The sequence below is a fragment of the Zootermopsis nevadensis genome, unplaced genomic scaffold (genome assembly GCF_977971745.1).
Source record: "Zootermopsis nevadensis isolate Lab colony 2312 unplaced genomic scaffold, Znev_1.0 Znev_ptg000028l, whole genome shotgun sequence".
NCBI classification, from domain to species: Eukaryota; Metazoa; Arthropoda; class Insecta; order Blattodea; family Termopsidae; genus Zootermopsis; species Zootermopsis nevadensis.
In genome coordinates, this window is record NW_028259160.1 from 12832983 (window position 1) to 12856911 (window position 23929).

General features: G+C 41.0%; 1 protein-coding gene across 4 annotated transcripts in view; it reads right to left on the bottom strand.

Annotated features, from left to right (window-relative positions):
• Window positions 1-23929, bottom strand: part of Hr39 (Nuclear hormone receptor FTZ-F1 beta) — a 76006-nt gene that overhangs the window by 34619 nt on the left and 17458 nt on the right. For 3 of the 4 annotated variants that reach the window (XM_022070137.2, XM_087357479.1, XM_022070138.2), the window contains exon 2: window positions 19155-19233. The gene's annotated coding sequence lies outside the window, so the exon portion shown is untranslated. Of the gene's footprint in view, window positions 1-5547; window positions 6159-19154; window positions 19234-23929 lie in introns of those variants that run through there. The other variant, XM_022070139.2, reaches the window with a different exon arrangement.

Genomic DNA, 23929 nt, shown 5'->3' on the forward strand with positions numbered 1-23929 from the left:
AATTCCGAATCGAAACAGACCAAAGAGCCTATAAATTCCTGAAACCGAAAGATGTTAACGACAATGATGGCGGTGGTATGGACGACATAATAATTCAATTCATTTATTAGTGTGCATGGCAACAGTCAAACAAGGCCAATTACAGTCAGGCACAAAACAACAGTCAATAACTATGGTACAAATATAATAATAATAGGTTCACGATTTATTTGTGCCGATCTGGTATACTAACAGAAATGTTTCAGCAGTGTCATTATGAGGCTGTGATGGACTGGACACGTATAGAAAAAGGAAAAGAAATGCATAATTAATTTTGGTGGTGAAGTATTATCGAATATGAATAGAATCGATATATGGAAATACTTTGTAAATGATAAGAAAATGATCGATTTGGCCCAGAATCGCGCCCAACGGCGAGGTTCGGAATTAGTTATTTTATAACGAAGTTGGCATAATTACATGTCAAACTAGACAGAAGAAAATACTGCCTCTTCTGGGCTCAGAACGGGATACGGGAAATTTGCAGGTACGTACAAAGATTTCACATGCGGAGGAAAATTCACTATGTTGGTAACATTTCCAGTTCTCTCTTTGAACGCCCTTTCATTACGAAAGACGAGCCAGCTTTCCATATTTACCACACAAAAGTAGAAAGTACAATTACCGTCACTGTACTACCTGTTAAAAAAACACACACCCCCAAGAAAAACAACTTTCTAGCAATTCTGTGGAGGAATTTTTTTTACGAGTGGCTACACAGTATCCTTTTTGCCTGTCATTATCCAACGAAATCCGGTGAGTTTCGTAGGCTGTAGACCTATGTCGAACGATAAACGAAGGGAATGTGAAAAAAGGTAGGATACGGTCATGTCCTGCCTTCAAGAACGAGGGAAAGTAAACGAAACAATTCCAGTTCACACTTTACCTCAAAAGCGACGATGATAGCACAAAAGACAACAGCTGATGTAACAGGACAAACCTTCCCTCATTTGCGTCTACCGGGTTCGCGTTGCCTACGACCATCACTTACTCATTGTACAGACGACTGAATAAATATCTGACAAATTCACATTAAATAATGACATCACATGCAAAAACAAGCCACCTTGCACTACACCACGAAAAATTATATTTAACTACTATATTGACCACAAATATTCCATAGGAATTCCTCATACGAAGGCTTAATGATAATAAGTACATTCCACTTCAGCACGGACATGAGCCATCCGTTCCCAGAGTAAAATTGCCCACAGGAATGCAGGTGTATGCGGTCGACCTGCGTTTTGGCATTTCCTGCCGCTCGTTGGAAAGTTAACTTCATAGCCTGCCTCTCCGACTCGAGATATTGCATTTTTTTTTCCTGCTTCAAGCAGCGAAGTTTCTGATAGTCGAAAGACAGTGTGATTTCAATCTGAAGGCATCGCGAATCACACAGACTCGCAGATGTACGGACTATCTAAAAACGATCTGAAGAGGGGGGATAAAATGGCGTATCTATTTTTCTCCATTGTTCTCTCTTTACTGAGTTGCTGATAAAAATCCACTGTTGATTCAGGCCTACTCTGAGATCATTTAATACAGCCATTTTACTCCAAAGTTCATATAGAACAGAAATGGATATACAGATGATCTTGAAGTGAGAGAGAATGACTCGGAAGAAAGTGGTCGTGGCCTGTTTTAACAGACTAGCGGAATTCATTAGTAATGACTGAGAATGACCTAAAAATTCAATAAATTCAATTCTTAGCAAAGACTATCTACAATACATCAAGCAGGAATTGTCTTATTCCTCACATAAAATATAAAAAAGAGATATGAATTTACTTTTTTTGTATAATAGGCGTTTGCGATAAATTTTGTAGACTAAAGACAAATTTCAATTTCATTATAAAGTAGAGGCACGATACGAACAGAAACTAAATTCCCCTGAACGCTTTAGTGCAGACCAAGTGGATCAGATTTAATCGAATTTTATTTTTTATGATGTTGGTACTGAGAGGAATTTAACAAATACGTAATTTGTATGTTATGAGAGGATAAAACGTCGTTTAAACGATACAGTAAGATCTTCTCTTCCACACTAACTTTCGCTTACATAGCCAGACTCTGAACAGGTCGCTATCGAGAACAGGCAACTCTTTGAACGCGATTTCACTTTCTGTGTATTCGCATGACAGAAATTTCATTTCAGTATCATGAAAAGGATCAATATCTTATCCGCGGCCACGGTAGAAGCTGCCGCGCAGGCCCATGACCTAGGCACTCAGTTTCACTGACTCTGGAGACTACAAATTAAGGCCTCTCATGGTGCATCACCCAGAAAATCCATGAGTATGTTCCCCGTTTTACGCGGATCCTGCGTCTAACGAGAGTTAACTTTTACGTATGAAAGTTCCCGATGCTGCACTTTTCATAAGAACAGTTCTGCCTGACAGACAAACATTGATCGAAATTTCGTGATTTGGCTGTGTGTAAGTTTTCTCGAAATGGAAACTTCTGATCTTGAAAGGATCTAAATTCGTATCGCTTAAAAACCATCTGAAGGAATGTGACGACTGAAGCGAGGAAAACTTTCCCAATGACAAGAAATTTTGCGGAATAAGGTATAGAGTCAGAAACTTTTATTTATTGATAAAACACACAGCATCCGTTGAGTTGAGACACCCAGATGCAAATCAGGCGAATCTATACACGTATTCCTAGCTTGTTAAGGAAAATGAATTTTGTTATTCGCAGATACGAACACTATTCCTCAAAGGAGTTCCAACCCTCATTATCAACACGGCAAGAGTACGTTTAAGACCTGCTTAAATGTGACGTCTAAACGTACGATCGTTACGTGACGATGTTTTCGTAATCCGACACGATTCATTTGCATGCAAACTGGATTACTTCACACGATGTGTATGCATTCACGTTTTACACCTGTTCATTGACATTCACAGGCTACAAACAAACAAGGAAATCAAAGAATATGAACGGGGAGCCACCAATTCTTGGAAAACCATGAAAGTTGATGGAGTAAAAGCTTACTTTATGCGGAACCAGTACCGTATCCTGCAGGGCTCTTCCAGCTGGCAGAAGGCCAGATACACACAAAGGGGGAGGGACCAAAATGCAGACGCAATTACATAATTTATTTCATTCTAATTTAACTTCGTCAATGCCCGGATTACGAGTGGTTTCGTCCGATGCTTTTAGCCCTTTCTTCTTTCATTCTTATCCTTTAATTTCGCTACCAATGGAGAAATGAGCCCGCCTGGAGTGCAGAGCACGAGATGATGCAAACATATCACATGATACATAAGGTTCTCAAGCGGGGTTTATTTGGGTTGTAGAGCCTATCTAGAAGATAACTACATACAAGAACACACGGCGTCATAAATCAGAAGACCAACATCCAAAATATCACTACATCATAAACATAATCCGGAAAGTGTCACATCTCACAGGTCATGACCAACAAGACGAGCTTCCCAGGACGCCGTAAAATGTCTGGATAAAAATACTTTCTGGAAGGCTGGATGTTTCCATCTCCAGAATAGAGGAAAATGAACTGTACGTTAGCTAGTAACTTTTATGCCTTTATTGTATAGAGCGCCAGAGCATTTACAGTATTTCAACAATAATACAGTAAAAACTGAGAAAACGTACTCTTTAAAGTACATTTGCATTCCAAAGACGTTCAAAATGCCACATCACGTAAGTCGCTGTTGAAGTGATGTGATAAGAGATCATTATGTCACAAATCCCATCATAGGTCATGCATTATGAAACCTGGGATACTGGGAACGACCCGTTCTTCAAGTGTCTGAGCACTGCGGGTCCCAACTTTCGTTGGCTTGATCTATAGACATTCGGTAGGACTCCTTGGATGAGGGATCGGCCCGTCGCAAGGCATCTACCTGTACACTGGACAGCACAACACAGAAAAACATCCATGGCTTGAGTGGGATTCGAACCCACGGTCCCAGCGACCAAGCGGTAGATGGCCCACGCCTCAGACCGCGCGGCCACTGCGGACCCCCATTAAGAATACCTCCGTAGCGAATACCAACCCAGCCACGTATGGGCCCATAAGGTGTTTCCGACCATGCTTAGGAGTGAAGAAGACATACAAACACAGAGTTGTCCGTGACTGCAAACACTGCCATGTGCCATGAAGGAGAGACGAGGTAAGATGAAGTTCACACTTAGGCACACAAGATGGGTCTGGCGATTTGCTCCATAATCCGGTCACTTTATCCTTAATAGTGAGAAAAGAGCCTTCGGTATCCCCAGGATGTCTGGTTTTAGTGGGTGTTGGTGCAGATAAAAATCTCTGCCACCGCCAAGAAACAAAATTCAGTCTTTGGGCGTGTAGACGGTCAATTTGCTTAGGATCACTGTGCTACCACCATACCAATTAGGAGCGTGGTAGTTATGTATTTATCAACGCGAACAGTCAAATGTATATCTGACTTAAAGCAGTAAAATAAATACACTCAGTACCTCGCAGTGCGTAAAATAAACTCAATACACGGGTGGGAGGTGGAAATGATGTTCTATAATCATGGCAAATTACGTGTCCCCAACGCAGAGCGGCACGGAGGGTTCGCACATTAGATACCCAAGCATTGTTCAACATGACCCTTTCCTGCAGACTCTGAGAAAATACCCACTTCCACAAATATAATATCAATACAGTCATACCAAACGAAACAACTATAAAATTCACTAGTATTATACCTTTAAAACTACACATATCATCTGCTTTAACAATCAGTAACTCTGCATTTGACCCACAGCGTCATGTCATTCTCGGGTAAACACAGCGATTATTTCCCTAAACAGCATTAATCAACTGAACATGAGATTCGGTTTCACAACGTTAATAAGTTTAATAGAAATAAAAAATAACTAAAATAAACGCTAATAACTGTAAAAACCCGGCGAAATGGTCGCGATCCGTACTGCTGTTAAAACATGTACCATTGTTCGTGTTCCGGCCGTACAGAAAACGTCATAAGACAGAAGACTAAGTAACCTATCACGAACACTGCAACTTACATTGCTAGCTAATGTCAAATAATTAAACCGACCGTACAAATAACCTGATATGTCTGGGACAGAAAGATTTCATGATAACAGTAGAACATTACGTGAATATCCTCATGAATCTGCGAAGTTGTCATTGTTCCTGTGCTTAATTAAGCACCTCACAGTGAATATGTAATGGGCATTCTTAACCTCTTTGCTACATGGAAATGAATTATCGAATTCAGGCCCCGGTACCCCAGGGTCGATCTAACCGAGGGGGCTAAGATAAATTCCTGCCACTACCCACCCGCTCGTCATGTCCTTAGCCTAGGGACAAAACTGACTGAATTACCCCGGCACATTGTTAACTTGTGAAATCACCACAGCAAAACTGTAACAACAAATTGGTTTCAGTAGGACCTAGAATTATGCCGGCCAAGAGGTGGATGGGCCTGTTCATGAATTAGTCTAGACATATAGCTTCTCGACCAGACTGTTTCAATGATTCCAATCCGTGTTACTCACCTGAAGTGTCACGCATGTTAAGATGAAGAACTACTTGTGTTCTTTCACACGTTTATTAAACGAATCACAATTACCAACACTTAAACTAATCCTAAAACTGAACCTCGTTATTCAAATGAATTCACACGCTGAATCACAGATACATATATCAGAACCAACTCGTCCCAGCATTCCGAAATCCACTGGTCGCACACAAGTCATGACGAACAACACTTTGATTTAATCCTCGTGAGTCACTGTCATGAACTTAAATCGTCGAATGCGACTGGTTTCCTGTACTTGCCCGACCAGGACTACGTCTACGTCACCTGCAGTACACGAACACGCGAAAAACCAACAAATATTGGCGAGATACAAAAATTTCGCGGCACCATTAGAAAGGCAATAACGAATACACAGATTAAACGTAAATTAATTTTGGCGAAGTTAGTTAAAACACTGTCATGAACAAGGATTCCGACAACACAAGCGTCGAAGAAACAAATATGAGTTCCACTGATGAAAAGTATAACACGGAAACGCGAAATTCAAGCTGCTAAAATGGATTTGAAATGCTCGAGGCTTGCTCGGCTAGTCTTGCGGCTCGCCTGTCACCTTGTGAAGGTTGCGTGGCGTCCAGGCAGCGAGCCCGCTCACTCGTTGGGCAACGTTGCCTGCCTGCCTTGCGTTGCCTTGCTTTCTAACCTACTACCGGTTCAAACAAAGTTTACTCCATCACTAAAGTAACGTACTCTTACGCCAAACTCGTTTATTACCGAACTAAGAGGGGAAGACCAGCACAAGAATCGACGTCTATCTGAAACTGTAAACAGTGACGCAGTTCGTGCACTTCGTACGTTCGAAAATTTGTTTTAGAACTTCTGACACAAGTGAATCATTGCTGGAGATTCATTGCTCTATCTAACCGTTTTAAAGACCTATAACTACATAATGTTACTTAACATCAGGCCACAGAGCACTGCACTCGGTCAAAAGTGTGACTAATTGGCTAGGATTTACTGGGCTATACTTCCAGAAAGAGATGACATCTACCTCTCTTCTCCTTGACATCCAGATCGACTTCACCAACCATCCTTTCCGACAGATTTCACAAACTCTTTCTCGACGAGCAAAACGACCGACGCATATCAAAAAACCAAAGTGTAGACTGTACGAAGCTTAACATCCACATACGTTGTGTGCCTTCACTGTGTGGCGCCCTTCAGAAAGTCATTTATAAGAAAGATTACAAAAGCATCAGCAATGTGAGGATATTTTCTTTGTATGGTTGGTAACAGTGCTGAGGCCTGGCCATACTGCGGCTCAAGACCAGATGGTAGCTTGCTGAGAGTGTGGTTCAACTGCAACTGGGAATCGGTAGAAGAGAACCACGCTCTACGTCACATCGGCTCGTAAAAAAGAGGGAACGCGTATGAACATACCTTGTTTATTCCCACCACGCGTACATAAATACTTAGACACAACTCCGTTATTTTAATGAAAAAAAGCCTGTAGGTTGAATCAGAGCAAGGACATCGGAGCTTGTAATTGTTCTTTTCACCAAAGAAGTTGCGTGAAAAAATTTAAAATGAAAATCACGGCACTTCTTTCCTCCTAGACGTCTGGTCACGAAGCCTGGTTAATAAACGACCAGCTTTGGCCTTGTAACTACCCGAGTTCGTGCCCAAGTGTCCAGTGGAATTTGTCGTTGACGAAATGGCACTGGGACAGGTTTTACTCCGAGTTCTTAGGCTTATCCCTGTCAATATCATTCCACCGCTGCTTCATATGTGCTCATGTATCATATTGGAGGTGGACAGCGGCCCCGTTAGCGACCGCCCACTGACAGCTTCTCCTTGCGGGAACAATAACAGCCAGGGATCAAGTTTATCAAAACACGCGTGATGTCACGTCTTTATTTATCGTTTGTTTTACAAAAATCGAGGCAAAGAGTGAGTTATGAAAACGCAGGATAGACAAGAATTGGTTTCGTAACTTCCCAAGATAATTAAAGTTTAATGGCATTATTTGCAACAAAGTACTGTAACGCAATAAGACATTTAACGTTTTAATGATTACAACAGCATTTCAATATGGATGCCAGCAAAAGTTGTCATTTCTTGAGTTTTACGAAAAAAAATTTGGATCCAAGTTAACAGCACATCTGCACCAACAACTAAGGACTACAAGGTTATGTTAGGTTAGGGAAGGTTTCTGAAGACACCATTCCGGGGGGGGGGGGGGGCTCCTCCGGTTTGGAAGTTGGACATTTAAATGCCGGAGCCTACTCCATTTAAGAACGTATTTCCTGAAAAATTCGTCAAATAACAAATGCCTTCAATTTTTGTATGATTCCTTTTTTTTTACAATTTAACGACACCTCTGGGTTTTTACACAACTGTTGTTTTGGTTTGTTTTTCGTTTTTGTAAAATAAAATTCTTCCGCGTCGGCAGTTCGTGAGTGGCAAGATGGTACTTACTGTAGCCTACGTCAGTCGACACAGAGAACGAAGCAAAAGTTCCGAATGCTGTTGAGTTCACAAACTGGTAGTCTTATCTTACTTACGATATATGAACTGAACGTATCAGATCGCATCCCACTGCTTGTGACTGATGCTGATATCAACATTTGAGCGACAGGTGTTAAAGAAAGATAGTGCCTGCTAATCAGACCTATGTGATAGACAGGCTATCTACGGATTATATTAGGAATGTTTCTTAAAGTCCAATGTTCCTTATTACTCGGGGCGTACGAGCTCCTTATAAGGCAGCAAGCGCCCCTGAAACGTCGGCAAACTTCTGCCAGTCTACACGACACAAAATTCACACTTGCTGCCGTGAGAACCTGAAATCTCACTCAGCTGCTAGTAAAGTTTCACCTAAGGTTTCCGCCATGGCAAACTAGTAATGTTAGTAATGTTATAGAGTAGCGTCGAAACAGATCGTCCTAGATAATAAATTCAAACACCTGAGGTTGTAAACACATGAAATGCAACAACTTTCCCTCGTTTATATTTTCCGACATAATGATCTTGAATGCTGTCGTTGCGAGGAAGGAAGTGGTAGCAGCTCATTTTAAGGTACAATCCACGCATTTCTTTAGATACGCAAGCATACCGCCCAAAACATCAATAACTGACTGTGACCAATCAGCATTTAGCAAAGTTGGACAACCCTTGTTAGATTGACCTCCCAGCTTGGTTTACTGCTGAAGGCAACAACCACTTCTTTCCAATAAAACCTGCATTCGAAATCCTTCTAAAGATCATGACGTATGTGCAATGCACAGAAAAAAGAGAGTATCGCAGCAGAACCTGCTAGATGCAATCCACACCTGCAAGCTGTTCACAGGACAGGTACCCAATGAGACTGTCGCTCGAAGACATGCACTTGGGCCAACATCCAACGTGAATCCTGTACCCTATACTGAGCCGGCAAAGTACTATTTCTAGATCACAGTGTTCACAGAAGAATTTGTCCTCGACGAATTCTTTAACTGCATTACACAGCTCTCGTCAGGAGTGTCTATAATCAGAGGTGCACGACTTTCAGTGAGCGCCATTCTCCCAACAGACAACCTCAAATGACGGAGCCCATGACAAAGAATTGTCGCCCTAAAACACATCGCACGCAAGGAACGACGGCAGCCCTTCAATTCCAAAAATCACCTAAAGTCAGAACAGAACTGACCACACGCACAATTCAACCGGCTCCACTAATATAAAAAATGTGGAGGTGGGAAACGTTATGGAAAGCTATCAGTATCCAATAAACATTCTTCTACGCCATAATCAGTACCCAATGATAAAAATAACTGTGGAGAAATTGTTTAAACTGGAGGTAAGGGAGTTCAGCATGCCCTCAAACTTTCGACGCTTGTTTTAATAATATGATTATATTTTACATCAATTCCTTACGCCAGCGTGGTCCAACTAGCGGCCCACGAAAGTATTTGTTAATTTATTATTAGTTAGTACAAACCCATCTAGTTCCTTCGCTCTTAAGGATTTGAAAAAGTTGTCAGTGGAACCACGGTTCCGGAGAATTTGACGTAAATACGTCTATACGGAAAGGAAGTTTATATATTGGCTTTATTCTAAATATTTCCTTTATACATGCTTTACAATTGAGATAAGTTTGATTAAGACATTGCTTATTTAACTTGAATTAGTTACGCTTAAGATGGGTCTGTGGTAGCTGAATGTAATGTAATGTAATAAAATGTACTGTAATGAAATGTTTTATAGGTAACAACAATGCCGAGTAAACAGATGACGTTTCCTAGGTAACAAAAATGCCGAGTAAATAGGTGTGTCTTAGGTAACCATTATTGTCGATTTGTTGATAAACAGACGAAGTTTCCTAGGTAATCATCTTACACATTTTCGCCACACTTTTTTGCGGAATGACACTGACCCTAAAATATACACGTATTTACGTCAAAAAATAATTGTGATTCTCATCTCGTCTGCTGCTTTACGTACATGTGTCACATGTCGGTACGCGTTATCTTAGGCTGTACCCTTCGTTTAGCAACAACAAAAATTGAAGTTTATATTCCGCCACTGGTAAAAGAACATTCTGCTTAGTGCTCTCACTAAAGCCATTGAATTTAAAAGCATAAGATGTACGTTCTACTGGTCTTGAACAACTAACATTCGCGACAATTGGAGCTTAGCCTGATCCATATCTAACTTCGGTAAACAGAATTTGTGGAAGATAAATTCAAAAGTTTATCGATCTTAAAATAGCACAGGAGATAAGCGTACGTAACGTTTTTCACGACTACTGATTGCATTCCGTGTAGTAATATCAAACTGTTGTGGCCTTCTACCTACAGTAAAATTAGCTTACGCCATTAAGACTTTCTGGCTTCATTTTTGTTTGAGGGAGTTGGGGGAAAGGTAAGAATTACAGTCACGTTTCAATAAATTAATAGGCCTAATCACTTCCCGGACTTCGCAGACACTCTCAACTTACTTAAGCGTGTTCACTAATTTTACTACGCTGTTATCAACTATAGAGATCATGTAGCGTCAAACTGGACGTGGTCGGATGATTATACTCACCTCTAACCAAGAATACAATTTTATACGTCACCATCCAACACAAGGTGGAGAAACAGCATCAAAAGGGTCATCTTATTTCGGGACAAGGAGGATCCTTTGTTACAATAACCCATACATCTGTGGCGTTATGAACCTTTGTTACTGGCTGGATCTGGACCGACAAAATGACGTCACACGACAAGCCACCCACCCTTTACACCTTGCGACCTCTAAGACCACATTTTTCACTGACCTTGACTATAAGAGAGATGAGGAGCCGACAGACCAAAGCCGCGTTGCCAAATCACATGAAAAGTATATTGTGAAACAAAAACATTCAAATGCGAGTAATATGTGGCACGGTCTAATTTAATCTCTTTTCAGAAGTGCGACAAAACACTTTACTTCCCTAAATTTCTGACGTAACAGAATCGCGTTCGGGAGATACCAGCTTGAGACGTCGGCCAACACTTGAGGCATACAGCGATTTTCATATCAGTGCAGGATATTGCAGGATTAATAGACCAAGACCGTCATCCCGGTCACTTCCTATTCACTGTCATAACGTCGGGTTAACCAAATATCAAAACGTTTGATAAATATTTTTTCATATTCGATTACCCCACTTACCGGAATTAAATATGAATATAAAGAAATAGTCTTAATCACAGTTTGAAGGAGACGTCTCTTCGTGGCTTGATTTGTGCTGCCCACGTCTGAATCAGGTGACAGTGCACAATCCTAGCTGGCTAACTCGTGAAGAGAACATTTACACTTATTTTGTAAATTTATGTAATAAAACCTGTTACACGATAATACGTCAGTGTTTTCACTTCGGATAGCTGGCGAAGGAAAAACCCGAATGCTTTGGAGAGTTGTTACGAAGATTTCTACATTCCCTTTGATCGAGGTTTAAAAAAATATGACAAGCGCGAAAACTGATCATTCACCACTGTCTAAAGCCAAGGCTATAAATGCGTGGTGCTTTCCTTCCACGTTCCCTAACGAATTCATGCCATGGTGCTTAGACACATGGACTCATTTAACGTTCCACAACTGCGTGGACTTCTGATTCGAGATATGGAAGAACACAAATACGTAGTGTTGCGTGGTTCAGTATTCTGTATTCAGAAATAAAGAACCTGTATAAAAAGGAAACCTCTACTGAACGGAAGTGAACGGAACCCTGGGTTTCCGTTATACGCAGGTGTTCCTGCACCAGTACGATCACCTGCAGGGTATAGATGGAAAAGCGAACATGGTTCAAGTAACCGATAGACGGGGATGTTCTTTGTTCTCTGCAGTCTTGTTAGTCAGGGTGTTAAGAATCAGTCATCGAAGTTATGCGTGAAATGTTGTTGGCCTCCACAGATCGACACTGCTAATGGCCTGAAAGCCACAATGCAGAACAATGCTTTGTTACCAGTAAAAGCGATAAATTATAGGCACACGTATTACAATGCCTCTCCTTGGAAACGATTTTAACTGGTTGCATATCCAAATGATCACATGCATGCTCTTAATTTCTTGAGTTTTTTGAGAGCCAAAAGCTTTTCAACACGCTCAGCGAGCCTCGGTGGCGTTCTCATGTAATACACTGGAAATAAAAGCTACTTTGCACGGCCCTAGCATAGATTAGCAGGAGATAATTTAACATAAGTACAGAACATTCAAAGATGTCTTCTGCCCCTCCCTGGAATATGATCCCAGTGCAAAAAGATACACAAGCGATTTGATTGCACTGCAGTCCATCTTTTTGTTTGTTTCTGTTAAAGTTGTTAAATAGTACTGAGAAAGGTTGCTGACGAGAACAGATGGACCTAAGAGAGAGTAGGAAAAACCACATAATGAAAAGCTTCATAATTTGCACTCTTCGCCAAATACAGAATGATCAAAAAAAAAAAAGGATGAGATGGGTAGGGGACGTAGCACGCACGGAAAGCATAACAACAGAATCCAAAATTTTAGTCGAGAAACCTGAAAACTACTTGGGATACGATAACATTAAAATTGATCTTCCAGAAACAAGACTGAAAGTATGAACTTGATTCAGCTGACTCAGGATAGCGTCCAGAAGTTGTGAACACAGTTAAGATAAACGTTCAGTTTCCATCAACACGAGAATTTTGTGACTAGCTGAGCGGCTATTGGCGTTCAAGGACTCCGCTCCATACAGTTAGTTTTATGATACATAATTTAATTTTAGTATTGTACTCGTTTTCCTCATCTCTTACGTAAAGGCAAGGGAATAAAATTGGTCCGGAAGCATTTGCGTGTTTTGGCAGGCGTGAACTACGTACATGAATATGCTATAAATTGTGTTAGTTATGTCCATGTTACGGCCTTGATTTTCATCTCTCTCTGGCATCTAAAACACGTTCTAAAAAGTCACAGCTAAAGTTATAAACCTAAGAATGTATTTTATAATCCATTCATGTTCCAGGCACAGACAACCTTAGCGTACCCTCGGGTCGAATCTAGTTTTCTCATCATGGCCAGTGTAATGACTGATCAGGGCGATGAATTCCAACCAGAGTCTGATAAACCCATTCTACAACCTCACGCCCTATTTTCGTAAGACCCACCCTCCCATTAACGACTTGGTCTACCAAGTGGTATCTTTCCTCTGGCATATTTTGTATGCATTACTCGCTTGTCATTCTGTGAGAGTCAGACTCGAGGGTAGTTGCCTGACGCAACTTTCCACTCAGTATTTCTGGTTTGTAGTGGGGCCTAATTGATGTTATGTGGGCTGTGGAGCTACCACTTCAACTTCCACTGTTCCTGTAGCTGAAAACGCAACGTAATGTTTATTTAGGAACAAAGCACTATAGTGGTGTGGCATGTAATGGCTTGTTGAACCAAACCGCTGTCCAAATGACGTCGAAAATGACTTCCGAGATAAACCTAAACATGTCGGTCTAAATGCATCCGTGAAAGGTGGGATATCCGTGCAAAATACACGTTAAAGAAACAGCGCGGGTGTAAAAGTGTAAACTGGATCAAACATTTGCAGGACACTGTCCATCGCATACACGACATTAAACATTGTTTCCATAAAAGACGTGTAACTCCATGACTAGCTGAGCGACTGTGAACTTCTTATGGACTCTTCGCAGTTAATTAAATCTCATATAAATGTGCTATAAACTAGTCTACAAGAGTTTCTATTAAAAATGTAGATTAATGCACCTCGTTACGGAATCTCATAAACAAGCAATTTAAGGAAGACGGGCATAACCTGTTTCCTGCAAGACTAACAATATTAGCCACGGTATTAAACGAATTAAAGAGAAAGTCCTGAATCGCACTGTCTGACCTGCAGATTTCGACGTGACGTCATGAGTGCAGCACGGGCACCTTTGTTCTTTCTTCTGCAATTCAGTAACAAACGAAACCACCGTTATTATGCTTTATTATATTTCATTTTGCAGTTTGAGACGAAAGAAAATGTTTGCAAAAAGACATTTTTCTGACTGTTCTATGCCTAATACGACTGCCTAACTCCTTTTGTGGACAAAGCGTTATCTGTCCTCAGCGGAAGACCCCTAGAACCCGTATGTGGGTGTTGCATGGTCAGGAACAGGTCTGAGTGTTGTTCTTGGTGTTACTTGGGAAATAATGTTAAGAATCTGGTGTTCCATAATTTGATACAATAGTTCCAAAATTCCGCCACACCTCTTAACGAGCGGTTTGTCACAGGAAAGAAAATCTGAGTACGAAACTGTCAGGTCCAGAAAATCAAAGTTTTCTGAACCTTAAGGTCGTCAACTCTACAACACATTACTGCAGTGTTACCGTTTCACGAAACTATTAACATTTTAGCATTGCCTTCTCCTCAAATCAACCAATGAAGTTTATTTTCTCAAGGTCGACGTCACATTTTTATCTCTCTTTGGCCTCTAAGCTTCTGGTTTGCATGGTTTAACGACGCTTGGAATGTGTGAAATGAGTTGTCCAATGTCGTGACGTACACCAAGGTCGCCGCACTATGCAAGCCTAACAAATACAGCGTTTAAGACTGCCACAAGTGAACGCCAGTAGACTGTTTCAAATTGTAATGCTTTCATAATGCGGTAACAGAACGACAAGACAAATTGCGACTTACTTAAATCAGCGCATTCCTTTACTTAATTCAGGCGTGTAAGAGTTCCGCCTGTCGCTCGGCATATATCAAACCTACAATTCTGTTGCCATGCGAGCACCAAAATGTCGATTTCTTATCCTACACATTCGTTGGGTGGCCCATAACCCCAAATTTTATTATTACGCGTACTACTTACAAATCCCTGACGGCATGTGGATCACGAAATAAACACCTCTATGAAAGCAGTTTTAACCCGCTGTAGGATTTGAGGTTCTCACGGCAGTAAATTTGAAGATGGGTGTCTTCTGGGTTTTTGTAGTCTGGCAGAAGTTTACCGACGTTTCAGAGGTCCTTGCTGCCTCCATCATCAGGGCGCAACAACTCAGAAGACATTCAAACCCACAAGCATAGGGGGTAGAGACCCACTTTTCTTTGCAGAAAGAAAAAGAATATACCAAACCACGATGCCTAATTTGGGTTCTTGAAAATTGCACCACGCCCAATAAAAGGCGAGACATTTCCTTAACACACAAGCGTCTACGAGTTTTTCAAGAACTCCGCTCCATGGAGTTGGTTCAGTGTTCTGTACTTACTTAGGGCTAACATTCATGCTTGAATGAAAATCTGGACTTAGAAACACCTATCGAACTGCAAATCTTCAGTAGCATCGTTCTTTATTCAATGACACAGTTGGAAACAATCCTGTGAATCATCACTTATCTTTATTTACTCCTATTGTATATTATACGTCTCTATTTCCAGCCAAACAAAAGATTATGGTGTTTTAACATACCAATTAACCTTCAGGTGGAAGAAGGAAAAAAGTCTGGTTGACTGTGGCCGTTCAAGCACCACTTTCTGCTGACTTGATGAACAAATCGTGACTACTGGTAAAGTTGGGCAACTCGAAGACTGTTTAATTTCAATGCCAATACAAGTTAAATCGTGCCATGACTAAATCTGAATTTCGCCATTTCGTTCAACGTAAAACAGGTAGAATACAAATGGTGATAGCTCTGTGACTGGTACCCCTAATCAACTTTTAAAAATGGATGAGTAAAACATACCGTACATAAATATCTAAATCCGCATTCTTTTCAGTTTTGATGCACAGTAACGAGAACATGCAGTTATATTGTTCACTCTGATGTCACGAATATTTTGAACCTACCATTCTGTTTAATCAACCATCCGCAACAGGTATTGTGTTACTATATAAATATATACCATTTATTTGTCTCGCTTCGATATTTCTAATTTGTGACCCTCCCCCAAGTGCAAGACGACGACTCTAGCAAAAAAGTACATTACCAAAGCCCTTGTACTGTTTACTAATCAAAACATCCATTATTCGCTCTGGATTTTCTACAAATTGCAGAAATTATTATGATTATTTTAATTATATACTATACGAGTATATCCCCGTTAACCATATAAGAATTACCAGAAAGCTTATATTTTATATTGCAGGCTGACACCAAAATTATGCATCTTCACACTAATGTTACATGCATCTTGCCAACTGGCAGCGTCCCAGAGTACCTAAGATGTGAGTATAATAAATTGTACTTTATTGCTTCCCAAAAATTTGAAATCTATAAATAAAATAAAGCATTATGGTGACATATCACGTGCTCGGATCAAAATGGGGCGAATGCCACCTTTCTAGACCTAAAAAAACTATAACCCATTCTGACAAAACCACCAAAAAATTAACTGCTGATTAACGACCTAGTCAATAACTTAGTTATGACCGTGCATATTTGTACTTGCGTAAGAGAAGACTTCTTCAACTTGTCTTTTTCTTTTATCTTCGGTCTTTCAGCACTTTGGCTCTCCTATTGGTCGGCGTCGGTAAACAATGTTCACAGAAAGGTAGTAAATCTATTTAATGATTCATCCTATCTAACGTGAAGTTGTTTTCCGGTATAGAAAGTCACAAAGTCAACATAACATGGAACTGGCCTTGAGTCATCAGCCATGTGACGTATCACAGAGAACTTGGGGCCTTGACCTCAGATTTGTAAGTTACAGAGCCGACCACTAGATGGAGTCAGCTATCATACAAGCGTATGAAGCATAAACTGCAATGAATCAGAAAGGAAACACATTGCAAAAGAGAAACGGTTGAACCGTAAATTGAGTACGCAATTGAAGGGATGGTTTCGCCGGCTTCTCACCGCAGGGATCCGGGTTCGTGCCCAGTGGAATTTGAGGCGGACAAACTGGCGCTTGGGTCCATCGGTTTTCGAGTGTCAACATCATTCCACCGCTGTAACATATTCACTCATGTGCCATCTGGAGGGGGGGCTGCCGTTACCGGCCCAGTTCCACAGATCAGTCTCACCCCATCGCAATACGTACATGCTGGTTTGTATCGGTCTGAAAACAACACGCCGTCTTCAAACATGCAGCAGAAGACTTCTCATTCGGGACAGGCAGTTCTGAAGCAAAAAGGGTCACTTCTGACTGGTGTAACATCTGGTGCCTAAATTTTCCATCAGGCAGCATAAAAGAGCGTAATAAATAGCAGACAGGCAGCTTCCGCAAACATTAAAATGACGTGCCAACACCGTTTCTGCGAATTCTGCAGACGCTTGTTCACTGTCTCAGGGTCCACTTTTCCAGGGACCACTCACTATCCAAGCTTTAGATCACATAAACCAGGGGCAACGATATATTTTGTCAACAATCAGTTGAGTTCTGTGTGTTATATAACGGCAAATCATCGTATAAAACCCGAAAAGGAGTCTCAACTTACTAATACTTCAGTGAGAAAAATATATATTTGAAATTCTGAGCCCTGTTGTACTACGCAGGCTGAAGGAAGATAAATAAATCTGCAGGTTTTATTGACCTATGGCTGGGCGCAGATGTAATGGAATGGCAATTCATGTTCAACGGAACTGCTTTATTGATCTCGGCTTCCAGAAGCTGGATGATGAAGCGGAGGCGACGAAGAGAGAATCCCAGTGCCACCAGCTCCTTGACCTGCAAGAGCTTCACTGTCAGGGTCATATCGTCGCATCACTTCCCTTCCTGCGGCTTGGCTTGTCGACTGCAACTTTGAACTTCGCCGTGGCGGCGGTGACCTTGTGCTTTGTGTCAAGTGTTACGGTGGCAATTTCCACCGGGCTCCATGTGGCAGAATCCTTTTTTCAGGAGCTGGTTTTCGCTCAGCCGGCAAGAAACTTATCGCCCTGTACGGAATCCGAAACGGCTCACAAGACCACATCGACATCTTCGACTCAAAGACAGCCGAATCAAATCCACAACTTGCACCTTATATCTTTCAGATCCACTTTAATGTTATCCTCCCATTTTTACCTATGTCTCCGAACAGTCCCTTCCCTTAAGATTGGACGCATTTCTCATTTCACTCATAATAGAGGTATATGTTGTTCGGATACTAAGCACCATCAACTACTGAGATGTGGTAGGGTGAATGACGAATAGCGAAGGACGTAAAAGTCAGCGTCACGGCTTAATGCCATCTACGTTTACTTCTGACAAGCAGTCCTTTACTCTGACACGTTCCCAATCCCCAAGAGTGATACTAGAACAACCCACCTTATCCGCATTGATTTTTAAATGAAATGGAATCAGCTACGTTCCTTTACTACCAAATACTTCAACTGATAAGAATAATACATAATCAGTTTCTTTAGCTCTTAAAACACACACAAACAGTTATAAATGACCCAACTTTATACGCAAAATATAAAGTCCATTACCCTTTAATCTGTAATGATTATATGAAACATAGCAAGTGCTTTAAGAATGAACGCCTTCTGTAACAAATCTTGTATTTATGATTCCACCCATCACTTTATAGTAAGACACCGCCCAAGTAACGTCATAACAAAAGCACAAGTGCCCTCTACGACGCCTGTCCTACCAGTCAGAATAAGTGGGTCCACGTTAAGAGATTACAGTTCGACTACTTCCTCGTGGCCTTCGTACTGCGCTAGACACAGGCAAAAACCAAAGAGCAAACACCGACGTAAATATCGGACAGAATAGCTAATTTTGGAAACATCAATTACCGTGAGACTGTTAAGTCACTCTAGGGTATTACTTCTGCACCACCTACCACCATGTAATGAATTCGGTTGTGCATTAACATTGCACTTCTGTTTACTTAGTAGATATTTTTGTTATTACTAGGTGCGTCATTTTAAACTAGATACACAATTTCTCTCTTGCAATATCAGAAAATTAATACATTCACTACTTAAAAGGTATACTGGTAAGAGTGGAGTAGATTAAATTTCTAGAAGATTAGTCACAACTTACCGGCCTCCACAAAATAGTTAGACTGTAATGCGATGATCAAGGTGAGGATAGTTGTAGCAAAATACGAAATAGTGTCTATCAATTCAAACCACAAGTCCCGACCAAAGCCACATCGAGTATATTAACACAACGCTGTAAAATAAAGGAAGAAGCAATAACGTATTTTATTTTAAAGTTTAATGATAAATATAACTTACCTCAATCCGAAGTCTGACAGCATCCCACGTCCTAACTACTTCTTCTCGAGTATGGTCACAACGATGTGGCCGCTACCATCTGAAACACCCAAGCACACAACATGGTCAACACGAGAAAGATGCAACGACATCACGGGGACTCCCCCACGTTTCTTGCATCGGAGAGAGTGTCTGGCTGAGGATTCACCAAGGTCACTTACGCGCACATAAAGAATATGTTGTCCCATTTTAATTAAAACTGGCATGCGATGACATTTCAATAAAACTCAAATACCAAATTCCATTCAAATCCACGTAGACACAGGCTTAGTTGTACCACCTGCTTTAACATTCAGTACCTCTGCATTTTGTCCAATGTCTTTATAGCTTTCGTACGATTTCCTTATATACAACTGAACATTTAATATCTGTAATGTAGATAAGCTACGTTTCCTTAGCGGAAGATAATTAATTTTTAGATATTATTTGGACGAGGTTCGGGCTGCAACGGGCTAAAGAAAATAGACTGCGTCACCTAAACAGCCTCCTTTTGAATTCACAGATTTTTCTGCTTGCGGTGCAGTACTTATTTAAATAATCTATTCTGTCCGGTGTTTCTTTTTCGACCACCTCTCGTGGCCCCGTTCACGTTATGGACGCACACTATGACGGGAGGAGAGAAGATGCACTGACCTCTATCCAACGTCATGAACAAGGTTGTGTTACTACAGCACAAACTTGTTAATACGACAAACAAACTTACAGCTCGGCAACTGTGGATTTCCTGAATAGCCTATTAAATATAATTTATACGTTTAAAACGGAATTCTGTATCTGCGCATCATCACTTAAATGCGTAAATGACCTTAACCTTTTATTTATTTATTTATTTGGCAAATGTGTACACATAGAAGTCAAATACGAGTACATGAAAGCTGCACAGATCCGTTCCTGTTTATAATCAATTTAAATAAGCTGAGTCGACTATTGGGGGGGGATTATATACTGTCTAATGGCAAGAGTATGATTACACTGACTTCCGTCGATGATTTTAATGTACTGTAAAGGCATTTGCTTGAAAGACCTGAGGAAAACCACGAAACTCAATTACAAAATGTACATTCTTAATTTAATAATAAAATATGATTTGAAAATGTAACAGCAGGACGACCAGTGTTCAAATACTGGACAGGGCAGGAATTTTATGTTTTCGTCTCCATGTTCAGTGCGTCCCAAACACAGCCTCCTATCAAAGCCCAATGTATGTCGGGGACTATTTTCCCTGGGGTAACGCGATTCAATGACCTCAATCTCTTACCGAAGTCTTCAATGCATACAGCGAGGGCCGGTAAGAACACCAACTCCAAGGAGTAAAATCTTTCTTGAGAAAGTGACAATACGCGCACCTAGTGAAGAAACTCGTCCTTTTATGGACACGTTCACAACAGTTCTATAGTGAACCCTATTCAATCCACACCCTACTTCCAAATCGCATGGCCATTTCCCGTTCCTTAGACCATTCTGAAGAATTCGTCAAGTCAGAAGCTCCATGAAATATTTAATAACATGACGACGACCCCCCCCCCCCCAAATGAGGAGGAGTTGTAAGAGGTGAGGTTAGGTTAGAGACACCAGTCCACATTTAATGATACAAAGCAAAGTTCAGTGAAATGGTTTGTTCATTTTCTGTGTTTATAAGACGTAATACTGTAATTTCTTCAAAGAATTAAGACCTCATGAGACATTCTGAGAATGTAAGTACGGATATTCGCATTTCATTAAATCATATTGCATACGTACACACAAGCGTGCAAATACATTCAAGAAGGCGATGGTCGCAGGACTCAGAGCCTCGGAAAAAACACCAACTGAAGGCTGTTGACGAAAACTGCACATTCACAGGAAGCCTATGACGCACTAGTCTGGACGACTTCGTTATAAGGGGGAGAATGTCTATGCGGGAACAACTCGACTTTTTTCAAGTGTCCTTGAATGACCCTCCGAGACCCCAGCACCACCCACAATAAAAATCCAGTAGCGGTCGGCGACCAAATAACATCATGCGAAATGTAAAATAATGGTAGGAGGTACATTCTGATGTCCGATAATCCGGTTTTGAAATGGGGGGAACGAAGCGTGTGCTTAAGGGCGTTCAGGACGGAAAAGCAATGTCAGATTTGGGTGGGATTTGATGTTTTCGCGGCGATGGCTGTCAACTTGGTTGTTGCGCCGTGTAGTCTGGTAGAGGTTTACCGACGTTTCAGAGGTTCATGCTGCCTCCAACATCAGGGCGATCGCCCAGATCATCATCGTTGGTAAACTTCTAACAGACTGCACGGCTCAGCAACCCAGAAGACAACCAACTTCAAATGTCAGATTTAAATTTGCAAAAAAAAAGGGCTTCATTTCAAATCCCAGCCCCTTACACACAGTTCCCTAAAGTTCTTGTTTAACTCTACGAAGTCAATGGTAGAATACATTAACAACAACGTGAGAACTTATAACAAAACAGCGACAAATGTCTGACTATCTGAGCGACCATTAGCTTCTTAAGGTCTCTGACTCACTGTGTTAGTTATAGTGGCATTACGCAAATACGCTGTTGTAACAGAAGAGATTATAAAGTGTCGTATAATATAGAATGGTCGTGTATGTGAGCAAATAGAAGACTGTGTTAAGATACTATTCTAGTATTGTAATGAGAGACTTAGAAAAACTAGGTAGCCGCTAATCCAGGAGGGAATCGAAACGTGTACCTACCGAATATGTCTAGGTATGGACCGTTATCAGCAAACTGCTCTCTTACAGATCTTGTGATGAACAAGAATGAAAGCATTTCAGTCACTTCAGGGGGTCTTAACTGTGCTCATAAAGCAAAGTACGTGATTCTTGCAGCTGCATATTCAGATTGAGTAAATATCGCTGCAGTTTTGCGTGTATCTGTGCTCTGCAAGGCAGGAATGCATGTAAGAAGGTGTGAGTGAATTGACTTCCAGCTGCCTTTTTCATGGCATCTGTAAGAACATAGAACGGAGCCAATGAACTTCGTGGCATTATTGAGAAAGGCAGCACAAACAAGTTTAAGTAATTGACCAGAAGTATTTTCTGTAATGAATATTACTGTCTACAGCTGGTAAAAGATACGATAAGACCCGGACACCCACCCACTTTGTAATGCCCAACACCGCGAGAATGTGTTCAATCATTTCAACAGAAACCGCGAAGATACCATGTGGTTTCAAGAAACGGAAAACGTTCCTCGAGGTTTTGTAAACATATACGTACAATGTATATTTCCTTCTGGAACAACTTCCTTGTATGTGACATGCATGCAATCTTTGCAATCTCCACCATGAAATTTAATTTAATTTCTATAGAATAATTAAGCACAGTTTTAGACGGATCACCGGAAGGAAAAAGACTACTTGGGAGAGACAGACGTAGAAGGGGGGGTAACACTGAAGTAGACTGTAAAATGAAAGAAAGAGTGTGAGGATATGGACTGGGGACAAATGGACAGGATATGGTTTAGTTGGAGTTCATGCAACACGACAATAAATCTTCGGGTTAGACACAGAACGGAAAATGTCTTCACCAGCTGAACTACAACCAGCTTCACAAGCGTTTCCATGAAGTTAACTTGGTGCAGGTAACTATTATATCACCCTTAATGAGTGCGTGTGCCGACCAAAGCTTTCAAGCCCGAAGTCAGAGGTTCTGAAGGTACAATTCATCAATACCATACCACATCTGTAGCTAATGTGATACTTCACAGGAAGTTAATGAAACCCAGACAAGGCGATCGATGTCCTTGTAAGAGCAGCCAGCTATATTGAGTGGTCTGGCTGCAGTTGTCTCACCAGAGCCAACATTCAAAGTAAGATTAACGTGGACAGTTGCTGCAACTCTCGCAAATGAGACGTGCTTCACAAGAAATGGGAGCGAACGGAGCAGTTGTTAAGAAGTGCTCCGAAGAAATGGTACAAAACGACATGGGAATAATTTTAACACCTATTTTCCTTCAACTGCTCCCAACTAAAACCAATTACTTTACGGTCGCTCAGTTGATCGAGAAAATTCCTGCCTTTAATATAGAAATCCAAGAGCCTAAACCGGATCCTATCCTGAGCCAGCATGAGCTAGTCCACAAATATTGTTTTCCTTCTATCTACATATTTGTGTCTCCTGTTGTCTCTTCCGGATTTCCAGGTAAAATTTGGTGTTCATTTTCTCATCTCCCCCGCATAGTACACCCATCCGATCTTCCTTTGTTTGATCACCTTTACAATATTTGACGAACTGTACACAAATAGCCAATCAAGTCGTGTTGCTGCTATCAACCATCGTGATATTCAAGACGGCTTGATTTCTGGGCTGCAGCGCCATCATCAGGGCAGAACGCTGGCAAACTTCTGCAGACTACATGGCGCTACAGCCCAAAAGTCAATCTTCCGGCTGACCGCCGTGAAAACCTCAAATCCTACATCATGATACTGTTAACGAAGCAGCTTGGTTATAAGCAAAGTAGAGATAATAAAACGCCGATACTAATGACGAATGGAAGCTACTGTTTCAGCGGTATAACTAACAGCACGTTCAACAACGGCCAATAAATTTGTCTTAATGTAGTGGAGATAAAAGTAAATATAATACCTAATAACAGCTCATTAATATCACACGACATTTTAGAAGACAGATACTAAAAAAAATGCCTGACTTCCTGCATCACAAATTATATTTTAAAAAACCTCGCGTACGTTTCAACAATTAATTAAATTCACATCGTATACTGCTAT